Source organism: Oncorhynchus keta, chromosome 29 (assembly GCF_023373465.1).
Source record: "Oncorhynchus keta strain PuntledgeMale-10-30-2019 chromosome 29, Oket_V2, whole genome shotgun sequence".
NCBI lineage: Eukaryota > Metazoa > Chordata > Actinopteri > Salmoniformes > Salmonidae > Oncorhynchus > Oncorhynchus keta.
The window spans coordinates 52,769,937-52,783,424 of record NC_068449.1 but is presented as its reverse complement, the minus strand read 5'-3'; the positions used below and the strand labels follow the sequence as shown (position 1 = coordinate 52,783,424).

Here is a 13,488-nt window from a genome sequence, read left to right as displayed (position 1 = left end):
TATCTATATGTTGACTAGTGATGTATCTATCTATATGTTGACTAGTGGTGTATCTATCTATATGTTGACTAGTGGTGTATCTATCTATATGTTGACTAGTGGTGTATCTATCTATATGTTGACTAGTGGTGTATCTATCTATATGTTGACTAGTGGTGTATCTATCTATATGTTGACTAGTGGTGTATCTATCTATATGTTGACTAGTGGTGTATCTATCTATATGTTGACTAGTGGTGTATCTATCTATATGTTGACTAGTGGTGTATCTATCTATATGTTGACTAGTGGTGTATCTATCTATATGTTGACTAGTGGTGTATCTATCTATATGTTGACTAGTGGTATATCTATCTATATGTTGACTAGTGGTGTATCTATTTATATGTTGACTAGTGGTGTATCTATCTATATGTTGACTAGTGGTGTATATATCTATATGTTGACTAGTGGTGTATCTATCTATATGTTGACTAGTGGTGTATCTATCTATATGTTGACTGTTGGTGTATCTATCTATATGTTGACTTGTGGTGATTCTATCTATATGTTGACTAGTGGTTCCTAGAGTGTCCACTAGGGGTCAGTAGTAGTCCAGTACCCTCTGAGAAGGCTGTGTCGGTGCTCTCTCCGAAGCCCATGGATCCGTCTGACAGCCACAGCTCCCTTTTGGACAGCAGGAACATCTGGGTGTTCAGACTGAACTCAGCCGCCACCGGGTCACTCACCTGGGGTGGTCAGAGGGCAAAGGTCAAACACAGGAGCGCTGATAAGATTTAAACGTTTGGTTCAATGCATTTAATCAACATCTGCTACTACTTGTTTTTAGCCTCATACAACACCAAGACAAATCAGCATTGGTGAATGACAAAGTTTCCTCTTGATTCTATTGTCTTGGGTATGCTAGTCTGCCAGAGACTGTGGGTATGCAGTGGTGGTGGTGACCTGCTGGAAGCGGATGTCCATGTGGAAGGTGAGGGGTTCTCGTGGGTGACACACAGGGGGAATGCTGAACTCCCCATTGGGAGAGGCACTGCAGGGGATCATCTTCACTGTGTACGTGCCAGAGTAGTCCCGCACCTACAGACAACAACATTACAACATCATTAAAACAACTTTAAAACACACCAACCATTTAAGGTAGTTACTGCTGGTCTGGTATCCATACTGCACGTGCTGCTAAAGCTAAACCTAGTCTTCTGTCATTACCGTCTACCAGTTGGCTTCAGCACAAACACTAAGAATACAAAGTTAAAGGTAGACTCAGCGATATGACGTAGGTACACAAAGTAAACAGCATTGTGGGTCCATTTCCTCAACAACTAAGAGCGCTGTGCTGTTTTGGTCCTGCATCTACCACGCTCTGACAGCGTGAATTGAACCGGTGCACATACGCAGATACCGTATGTGACAGTGAAGTCTTGTCTCTCGCTCATCGCAATATCTACGGTGCAGCTCGTGGCCACGTCATATCGCCGAGTCTACCTCTAAGACAGACAATGAACAAGATGGCAGCTCACAGCGAAGTCCGAGACGAAGCTCCACTGCTGCATGGGCTGGTTGTAGGTGGGCTCAGTCCTGATCAGGGCCAGGGTGAAGGTCAGGCCAGAGAGGTCAGCACACATCACCATGGACGACAGAGTGGTTCCTGGAAACACACAGTCAAACCTCTCTTTAGTCTCACACGTACACTTCTGTTGAGCGTTTCTTTGCTCGATGTGTCTGACAAAGGGCATACATGAACACAACATCTTAAGACCGACGTTGTACTGTATGTCGAAGTTCAAAATGAACGCACCTCGTTGTAAGGTATACACATTTCACGTTGTTGACGGTAGTTTTATTCTTAATGAAAAGGGTAATGTCATGTTGACATTTGGCAGAACAACCCCTTAGACGGTTCCATTCTAATAGTGGTACAGGATCTGGGTAATAGTGCAACACAATAGGAGAGATGGGGGGGGTGCGTGCGTAATACCTGGGTGGGACATGACAAACTGTCCCCTGAAGCGGGCCTCAGTCTTGAAGTTGACCACCAGACGTCCCTCCTCGTTGATCCTCATGCTGGTGGGGTACATGGATCCTATAGGGACACAGTTACATCATACCAGGGTTATTGTCCACCTCTATCATTCACTGGTGAAATAATGCATAAGACATGATTTACATTTTTGTAATTTAGCAGAGACTCTTATCCAGAGTGACTTACAGGAGCAATTAGGGGTAAGTGCCTTGCTCAAGGGCACATCGACAGATTTTTCACCTCGTCTGCTCGGAGATTCTAATCAAATGTGCCTGCAGACTATTAATTATACAGGTATTAACTGAGTAATACTGCAAGCCATCCACCTCACTGTAGTACTTAAAATAGCCAAGAGTGGGCCGAATTGGCTGTACCTTGTAGTTCAGCCTCCGGCGGGCTGCCGATTCCGTCCTGCCACAAGATGGCGGTGTCGTACACAAAGGTGAGCTTGAGCTCTGACTGCAGGTCAAAGTGCTGCCATCCTCCCACGGCGACGGGGGAGTGGAAGACGTAGGACACATAGAGAGGCACGCGCAGAGTCACATAGGACTGGACCAGGTTCAGCACCTAGAGGAAGAGCAACACAGAGATACATAGTCAGGGTCACCTTCAACTGTACCTGGATCAGCATATACCACAGTACAAAACAAAAGGATAGGAACACTTCAGAGCATTCAAGCATGAAAGGTCACATAGAGGGAATTTAACACAGAGGGAATTTCCAAATGTCTACTTTCAACTTGACAGATTACTGAAAAAACAACGACAGCAGACTGAGTAATCGAGAGTTGCACACAGAGAACAGCCAGCGTGTCAGTTTGTGTGTGTATGTGTGTTTGCATCAGTGCATATGTGTGTATGTCTCTCTCTCTCCAGTACCTGTCCATCCGTCCCGATAGAACCTCCACAGGTTGTGAGCAGCTCGGACATGTCGTAGTAACTATTAAACTCCCACAGACAAGCTTCCAGATTCAGGTTCCTGTAGAATCTCAGGCTGTTGGTGGAGCGCATGTCGGCGCTGTACTGGTAGGGCGATGTCTCGCCGATGATCTCGGGGTTCTTGGTGGCGTCGGTGATGAAGCCGTGGCCCGTCTGGATCTCGTTGAAGTCCAGTAGGTTGGAGCAGCGGTGGTTGCCCACGCGCGTGCCGTCCGGAGACAGGGTCAGCTCGAAGTTGGACAGGGGCCGCGTAGAGATGACCGGTAACATGCCTGAGGAGAAGAGGGGTGAGAGAGAGACGGTTTCAATACATCATCAATCCATTGCATTATTAATAAATATGTTAATGACCTGGTAACTTTTTACCCTTGACAACTGATCTTGAATCAGTTCTTTCTACCTCAGTCCTATTGTCATCGATTGTCAACAATCAAACTGACTCTAGACCAGTAGGTAAGGACATGACAGAGCCTGTTACTCACCGTCCATGTGCGGCATGTTGACGGTGAGTTTGATGAGGTTGGGGAAGTCAGGGTCGTCAGGGCCGGTGTAGCGGATCTTAGCAGAGAAGGGCTCAGCTCCCACCGTGCCAGAGATACGTGGTTGACACAGACCTACACAGACACACGAGACATATTATTGTCACATAGACAATCATCCTTGAACTCTCCATCACAAGGCCTACGTAACTCTGTCCTAATAAGGACATATAACAGATGTCATCAACAGTCATAAAGGTTGATGTCACTGAACTCTGAAGTCCCCCCCCAGTCTCCACTCACCCTCCTCCTTGCTGACCACCAGGATGGGACTGGACAGCTCCAGACCAGCATCCCCGTTCGTATTGAACGCCCGGGCAGCACACTGGACTCTCGACCCAGCCTGGAAGTAGATGGAGTCCAGGGTGATGGACTTCGTGTTGGTGAAGAAGGTGTTGGTGTCCACCTCTCTCAGGGGCGAGGTGACCCCGTCCGACCCGCTGGGGGCGCTGACCAGCCAGCGGTACTGGGTCAGGGTGTCGTTGATGCTCTCCGCCGTGCAGATGGAGCCCGTCTTGTCAAAGTCGTGGTATTTGGGGTTGCAGGCCTGCAGGTGAGGGAGGGGCCACAGATACGTGGCATTATGGTATGTAATAGGTCTATACACAGTCGTCTTGTAAACAGTGCTCAACTCGTGAAGTGAAGTTTACGAGGCTATATGCAATGGTATATCGGTAATATGTATTTGAGAATACACGTGTACATTTGTTATGCCGGCGAAAGGGTCTCATGTTTAGGATTTAGTCAGAACTGGAGAAAGCATTTTGATTTTCCACTTAAACAACAGGTTTTGAAACTATGAAACACAAAGACCTTCACTTTGAAGCCTCGGCTTTTTCGACTGGATGAAAGTATTCCGACCTTGTCGCTAGCTTTACATGGTTAAACACCTGGATATGAGGTGTGTGTGTCTGTGTGTCTAGGGGGTTGCATTCTGCGTGCGTGTGTGTCTAGGCCCAGTGGCCACCACTCACCGTCACACAGGCGATGGGGTAGCCAGTAGAGGGGTGAGGGTTGTCCCTGACGTGGGCCGTGTCATCGTACATTAGCAGGGACACCACAGTAGGCACAGCCGGGAAGGTGACATCTGCCACGCTGTCCATCTCCTCGATGTACACAATTGCCTTACTCATCTGATGAACGGGAGAGAGAGATTCAAAACACCATTCCGTGGGTATAGTACACTTTATGGTGTTCTACATTGTAAACTTGGACGTTTGAGAAGGTGGAGTCCTCCTTAGAACAGCATATTTGTAATACCAAAGGAGAAAAGTGAGTTAAAGTGAGCGTACACCTCTAGCATTATTTGTGTCAGGTTAGTGGTATGGTACAGTACATGTCTGGGATGCCACATAGCTGTGTTTATAGGTCACACTGCTCTGTGGGTTGACTTGAGGGACATTCTCATAGCATGGACTCAACCAGGAAGTCTTTTTATAATAGCTGGTGATTTGGGTGCTGGGGCCGTTGAAAGTGGCAGCTGCTGCCTGACTATTTGTGTGTTCAAGTGTGTGTGTGCATGCCCTGAGACCTGCTGAGGGTATTTATATGGTGTGTGTGTGTCTCGGTGGGTGATCTAGGTGGGTGTCAGCAGCATACCACCCCGCATCTCACTGCTGGCTTGCCTCTGAAGCTAAGCAGGGTTGGTCCTGGATGGGAGACCAGATTCTGCTGGAAGTGCTGTTGTAGGGCCCGTAGGAGGCACTCTTTCCTCTGGACTAAAATTAAGAAGATCCCAATGCCCCAGGGCAGTGATTGGACATTGCCCTGTGTAGGGTGTCATCTTTCGGATGGGACGTTAAACGGGTGTCCTGACTCTGTGGTCACTAAAGATCCCATGGCACTTATCGTAAGAGTGCTAACCCTGGTGTCCTGGCTAAATTCCCAATTTGACCCTCATACCTTCATGGTCACCTAATCATCCCCTGTTTACAATTGGCTCATTCATCCCCCCTGTAACTATTCCCCTGGTTGTTTCTGTAAATGAGAATGTGTTCTCAGTCAACTGACCTGGTAAAATAAGGGAGATAAATGCATAAAGTTAAATAAATGCAGAGAGAAAGTGTGTGTGTGTGTGTGTGTGTGAGTGAGTGAGAGAGTGAGAGAGAGATCCCATGCCCTCAGTCTTACCTGCATCTCTGCAACCATGTACTCATCAGGTTTCATGTGGACGACGAAGGCTTCTCTCATCTCTCTCTGGCCGTCATACAGGATCTGCACCTCCACAAAGTGTTCTGTCTCGCCCTCCTTGAACTCCACATCTTGAGAGACACACACAAGGTTAAACAAGAGCTTAATAAGGATCTTTATTAAAAATGTATCAGGTCATTTTTGGAGTGAATGGGTTATACACGACGATGCCCATCACAGTATGACAACGATGGCTGTATAGCGGCAATCCTACGGTGACAGAAAACAGATTAATGCTGACAATTTAAAATGTCAAACAGGAAACATATCATTGCAAAGTTAAACAAACCATACAACTCTCTGACAATGACTACTTTTAACAATTTACACTGAAAATTTTCCAAAAAAACGAATTTACTTGAAGAACAGTGCAGATGCAAAGTTTGGTAACAGAATGACGGTATGTGCTGTTTCTTCAACTAAATGTGTTTTTGTCAAATGTTCAGTGGACATTATTAAATGTCGTCCTTGTGCATAGAGTCGTATGGTTTATTTGACTTTGCAATCATTGTTTTATTCTTTGACATTCATTTAAAGCGTCAAATCTGAGTCTCAGCATCATTCTGTTACTGTGGTAAAGGCCCCTACCCTTCTCTCATATGGTTATGTTCTAACGCCCATACTAACATCCCACTTACAATGAAGCAATATTTTGGACAATCTAAGAAGGATGTTAGAGTGGATAATGGAACATAGACTACAGTTCCTGTATGTGTACTCACCCTCCGACAGCAGGTTGTAGTCCTCTCTGGACCTTAGGGTTAGTTATGTCTGTGTTACATGATTAAACTATATAATAACTTAATGCTAGGACTCACCCTCCGACAGCAGGTTGTAGTCCTCTCTGGACCTTAGGGTTAGTTATGTCTGTGTTACATGATTAAACTATATAATAACTTAATGCTAGGACTCACCCTCCGACAGCAGGTTGTAGTCCTCTCTGGACCTTAGGGTTAGTTATGTCTGTGTTACATGATTAAACTATATAATAACTTAATGCTAGGACTCACCCTCCGACAGCAGGTTGTAGTCCTCTCTGGACCTTAGGGTTAGTTATGTCTGTGTTACATGATTATAACTATATGATAACTTAATGCTAGGACTCACCCTCCGACAGCAGGTTGTAGTCCTCTCCGGAGGTTAGGGTTACCCGTCTGTGTGGACCCTGATTAAACTATATAGACCTTAATGGTGTCTCCTAGCCTCAGGATAGGGATCTTCACCACGGCTGTCTCCCCTGGGTCTTAGGCTCCCGTACACTGTACTTTATCTCACTGAAACGGATGATGGGCTCTAAGGAGAGAGAATACGGTTAGACTCCTGATACAAAACAGAACAAACTACTGACTCTAACTCTCTAGAGACTGAATCAAATAATTAATAAAACAGAGTGTTTTGGCATTTAATTTGTAATACTTTGTTAGATAGATCTATACAATGTAGCCCAATGTTCGGTGTGCTAGATATCTCCGTGTTCCTTGGGTAAAGCTTACTGTCTTTCTCGTCAGTAATGGTGACCACCGCCTCGCTCTGTTCCCCTGTGGAGGCTCCGAAGGGTGACTTGCTCTTGGGCGTTCCCAGGACCAGACGGAACTCCTCGTCCTCCTCGTATAGGTTATCATCCACCAGGTTCACCACACACTCCTTCTCACTCTCCCCTGTAGGACAGGCGGACAGGGGGAACACAGCGTTAACACATAGAAATATGAGGATATGGGGGGTTGGCATATAAAAAGACATTGAGAGAGAGAAGGGGTAGAGCTAGGGAAGGAGGGAGAGAGAGAGAGAGGGAGTGAGAGAAGGGGGAGAGCTAGGGAAGGAGGGAGAGAGAGAGAGAGGGAGTGAGAGAAGGGGGAGAGCTAGAGAAGGAGGGAGAGAGAGAGAGGGGGTTAGTGAGAGAAGGTGATGAGTGACTAGGGAAGGAGGTTGGGCCTCTCATCAGAAGGGAGTGATGAGAAGGGGCAGAGCTAGGGAAGGAGGGAGAGAGAGACTGATGTCTCCACTAGAGTGAGAGAACGGCCTTCAGAGCCTCATCCAAGGAGGCAGCATCCTTGAACTGAACCTTGGGCAGTGAATGATAAGTAGATTTGAATTAGGCTCTGAAGGAGGGAGAGAGAGAGAGAGGGCAGTTTAGAGACTGACTAAATGGGGACAATCATCTCAAAGCTAGGGAAGGAGGGAAAACAGTGGTTTTGTTAGCGCTAAAACAGTGGTTATGTTAGCGCTAAAACAGTGGTTATGTTAACGCTAAAACAGAGAGAGGGGAGTGAGAGAATCTAAAACAGTGGTTATGTTAGCGCTAAAACAGAGAGAAAACAGGTTATGAGGGGTTAGAGAAGGGGGAGAGTGGTTAAGAGAGGGAAGAAGAGGGAGAGAAGGGGTTATGAGCTAGGGAAGGAGGGAGAGCTAAAACAGTGGTTATGTTAATGCTAAAGTGGTTAGAGTGATGTTAATGCTAAAACAGTGGTTATGTTGGCAATGTTAGCGCTAAAACAATGAGGGATGAGAAGGGGGAGAAGAGAGTGAGGGAGTTAAGGGGAGTGGTTATGAGAAAACAGAGGGGTGAAAAACAGTTAGGGAGAGAAGGGGTTAGAGCTAAAACAGGGATCAAAAAAACAGGAGGGAGAACAGTGGTTATGTTAACACTAAAACAGTGGTTATGTTAACACTAAAACAGTGGTTAGGCTAAAACAGTGGTTATGTTAGAAGGGGGAGAGTGGTTAGAGAGGGTTATGTTAGAAAACAGAGGGAGAGAAAACAGTGGGTTAGAGCTAGGGAAGGAGGGAGAGTTAGAGTGGTTATGTTAGGGAGTGGTTAGTTAGCGCTAGAGTTAACGAAGGAGAGAGATGAGCTAAAACAGTGGTTAAGAGAAGAGGGGTAGTGGTAGATCATTAATAGTGAGGGGGGTAAAGAGGTTAAGAGAAACTCACAGAGAAGGAGAGAGGGAGAGTGTTAGAGACAGAGAACAGGTGAGGGATATGGAGAGAGTGTGTAGAGTAACAGAAAGAGTGGGTTACCTGGGAAGAAGGTGATGAGAGTGACCCGTCCGTGTTGGGCCTTAGCATCATAAAATCAGTGACATTAATAGTGATGATGGTCTGGGCAGAGCCTTGGCAGTGGTGTAGCAGCGCTACCGTAGACCTGTGACTGTCTAGCGCTAAAACACTGGTTCATCTCCCCGTCCGCCTATCCACCTTATAGTGCAGCATCCTTGAACTGAACCTTGGGCACTGGAATGATAAGTGGATTTGAATTAGGCTCTGAAAGAACAGAATACTGGTTTGTTAACGCTATCAGTACTGTGGTTTTCTTATGTGAGCTCAATATTATTTTCATGGCTTTGCATAGGGTTTCTCATTGCTCACTGACTAAATGTGCCTTAGACAATCATCTCAAAGCTACTTTTGTATGGATAACTAAAACACAAACAATTAACATAAAACAGAAAAAGCTAAAACAGTGGTTATGTTAACACTAAAACAGTGGTTATGTTAACACTAAAACAGTAGTTATGTTAACGCTAAAACAGTGGTTATGTTAACGCTAAAACAGTGGTTATGTTAACACTAAAACAGTAGTTATGTTAACGCTAAAACAGTGGTTATGTTAGGTCGCTAAAACAGTGGTTATGTTAACGCTAAAACAGTAGTTATGTTAACGCTAAAACAGTGGTTATGTTAACGCTAAAACAGTGGTTATGTTAACGCTAAAACAGTGGTTATGTTAACGCTAAAACAGTGGTTATGTTAACGCTAAAACAGTGGTTATGTTAACGCTAAAACAGTGGTTAACACTAAAACAGTGGTTATGTTAACGCTAAAACAGTGGTTATGTTAACGCTAAAACAGTGGTTATGTTAACGCTAAAACAGTGGTTATGTTAACGCTAAAACAGTGGTTATGTTAACGCTAAAACAGTGGTTATGTTAACGCTAAAACAGTGGTTATGTTAACGCTAAAACAGTGGTTATGTTAACGCTAAAACAGTGGTTATGTTAACGCTAAAACAGTGGTTATGTTAACGCTAAAACAGTGGTTATGTTAACACTAAAACAGTGGTTATGTTAACACTAAAACAGTGGTTATGTTAACGCTAAAACAGTGGTTATGTTAACGCTAAAACAGTGTTTATGTTAATGCTAAAACAGTGGTTATGTTAACGCTAAAACAGTGGTTATGTTAACGCTAAAACAGTGGTTATGTTAACGCTAAAACAGTGGTTATGTTAACGCTAAAACAGTGGTTATGTTAACGCTAAAACAGTGGTTATGTTAACGCTAAAACAGTGGTTATGTTAACGCTAAAACAGTGGTTATGTTAACGCTAAAACAGTGGTTATGTTAACGCTAAAACAGTGGTTATGTTAACGCTAAAACAGTGGTTATGTTAACGCTAAAACAGTGGTTATGTTAACGCTAAAACAGTGGTTATGTTAGCGCTAAAACAGTGGTTATGTTAACGCTAAAACAGTGGTTATGTTAAAGCTAAAACAGTGGTTATGTTAATGCTAAAACAGTGGTTATGTTAACGCTAAAACAGTGGTTATGTTAACGCTAAAACAGTGGTTATGTTAACGCTAAAACAGTGGTTATGTTAACGCTAAAACAGTGGTTATGTTAACGCTAAAACAGTGGTTATGTTAACGCTAAAACAGTGGTTATGCTAGAGCTAAAACAGTGGTTATGCTAGAGCTAAAACAGTGGTTATGCTAGAGCTAAAACAGTGGTTATGGGATGGTGGTCTTGCTGGGGGCTATATATCTATATGTGTGGGGATGTGTTACAGAGTGTGTATAACTCACGGTCAGTAACAGTATCATTAATAGTGATGATGGTCTTGCTGGGGGCTATATATCTACATGTGTGGGGATGTGTTACAGAGTGTGTATAACTCACGGTCAGTAACAGTATCATTAATAGTGATGATGGTCTTGCTGGGGCCTATATATCTACATGTATCATTAATAGTGATGATGGTCTTGCTGGGGCTATGTGTTGTGTTACAGAGTGTGTATAACTCACGGTCAGTAACAGTATCATTAATAGTGATGATGGTCTTGCTGGGGGCTATATATCTACATGTGTGGGGATGTGTTACAGAGTGTGTATAACTCACGGTCAGTATCAGTATCATTAATAGTGATGATGGTCTTGCTGGGGGCTATATATCTACATGTGTGGGGATGTGTTACAGAGTGTGTATAACTCACGGTCAGTAACAGTATCATTAATAGTGATGATGGTCTTGCTGGGGGCTATATATCTACATGTGTGGGGATGTGTTACAGAGTGTGTATAACTCACGGTCAGTAACAGTATCATTAATAGTGATGATGGTCTTGCTGGGGGCTATATATCTACATGTGTGGGGATGTGTTACAGAGTGTGTATAACTCACGGTCAGTAACAGTATCATTAATAGTGATGATGGTCTTGCTGGGGGCTATATATCTACATGTGTGGGGATGTGTTACAGAGTGTGTATAACTCACGGTCAGTAACAGTATCATTAATAGTGATGATGGTCTTGCTGGGGGCTATATATCTACATGTGTGGGGATGTGTTACAGAGTGTGTATAACTCACGGTCAGTAACAGTATCATTAATAGTGATGATGGTCTTGCTGGGGGCTATATATCTACATGTGTGGGGATGTGTTACAGAGTGTGTATAACTCACGGTCAGTAACAGTATCATTAATAGTGATGATGGTCTTGCTGGGGGCTATATATCTACATGTGTGGGGATGTGTTACAGAGTGTGTATAACTCACGGTCAGTAACAGTATCATTAATAGTGATGATGGTCTTGCTGGGGGCTATATATCTACATGTGTGGGGAATGTGTTACAGAGTGTGTATAACTCACGGTCAGTAACAGTATCATTAATAGTGATGATGGTCTTGCTGGGGGCTATATATCTACATGTGTGGGGATGTGTTACAGAGTGTGTATAACTCACGGTCAGTAACAGTATCATTAATAGTGATGATGGTCTTGCATGGGGGGGGGCTATATATCTACATGTGTGGGGATGTGTTACAGAGTGTGTATAACTCACGGTCAGTAACAGTATCATTAATAGTGATGATGGTCTTGCTGGGGGCTATATATCTACATGTGTGGGGATGTGTTACAGAGTGTGTATAACTCACGGTCAGTAACAGTATCATTAATAGTGATGATGGTCTTGCTGGGGGCTATATATCTACATGTGTGGGGATGTGTTACAGAGTGTGTATAACTCACGGTCAGTAACAGTATCATTAATAGTGATGATGGTCTTGCTGGGGGCTATATATCTACATGTGTGGGGATGTGTTACAGAGTGTGTATAACTCACGGTCAGTAACAGTATCATTAATAGTGATGATGGTCTTGCTGGGGGCTATATATCTACATGTGTGGGGATGTGTTACAGAGTGTGTATAACTCACGGTCAGTAACAGTATCATTAATAGTGATGATGGTCTTGCTGGGGGCTATATATCTACATGTGTGGGGATGTGTTACAGAGTGTGTATAACTCACGGTCAGTAACAGTATCATTAATAGTGATGATGGTCTTGCTGGGGGCTATATATCTACATGTGTGGGGATGTGTTACAGAGTGTGTATAACTCACGGTCAGTAACAGTATCATTAATAGTGATGATGGTCTTGCTGGGGGCTATATATCTACATGTGTGGGGATGTGTTACAGAGTGTGTATAACTCACGGTCAGTAACAGTATCATTAATAGTGATGATGGTCTTGCTGGGGGCTATATATCTACATGTGTGGGGATGTGTTACAGAGTGTGTATAACTCACGGTCAGTAACAGTATCATTAATAGTGATGATGGTCTTGCTGGGGGCTATATATCTACATGTGTGGGGATGTGTTACAGAGTGTGTATAACTCACGGTCAGTAACAGTATCATTAATAGTGATGATGGTCTTGCTGGGGGCTATATATCTACATGTGTGGGGATGTGTTACAGAGTGTGTATAACTCACGGTCAGTAACAGTATCATTAATAGTGATGATGGTCTTGCTGGGGGCTATATATCTACATGTGTGGGGATGTGTTACAGAGTGTGTATAACTCACGGTCAGTAACAGTATCATTAATAGTGATGATGGTCTTGCTGGGGGCTATATATCTACATGTGTGGGGATGTGTTACAGAGTGTGTATAACTCACGGTCAGTAACAGTATCATTAATAGTGATGATGGTCTTGTGTGGGGATGCTATATATCTACATGTGTGATGGGATGTGTTACAGAGTGTGTATAACTCACGGTCAGTAACAGTATCATTAATAGTGATGATGGTCTTGCTGGGGCTATATATCTATATGGTGGGGATGTGTTACAGCTATATATCTACATGTGTGGGGATGTGTTACAGAGTGTGTATAACTCACGGTCAGTAACAGTATCATTAATAGTGATGATGGTCTTGCTGGGGGCTATATATCTACATGTGTGGGGATGTGTTACAGAGTGTGTATAACTCACGGTCAGTAACAGTATCATTAATAGTGATGATGGTCTTGCTGGGGGCTATATATCTACATGTGTGGGGATGTGTTACAGAGTGTGTATAACTCACGGTCAGTAACAGTATCATTAATAGTGATGATGGTCTTGCTGGGGGCTATATATCTACATGTGTGGGGATGTGTTACAGAGTGTGTATAACTCACGGTCAGTAACAGTATCATTAATAGTGATGATGGTCTTGCTGGGGCTATATATCTACATGTGTGGGGATGTGTTACAGAGTGTGTATAACTCACGGTCAGTAAC

At 43.8% G+C, this 13,488-nt stretch overlaps 1 pseudogene; it reads right to left on the bottom strand.

The window, feature by feature from the left end:
- Positions 1-13,488, bottom strand: part of LOC118375841 (FRAS1-related extracellular matrix protein 2-like) — a 65,350-nt pseudogene that overhangs the window by 7,180 nt on the left and 44,682 nt on the right.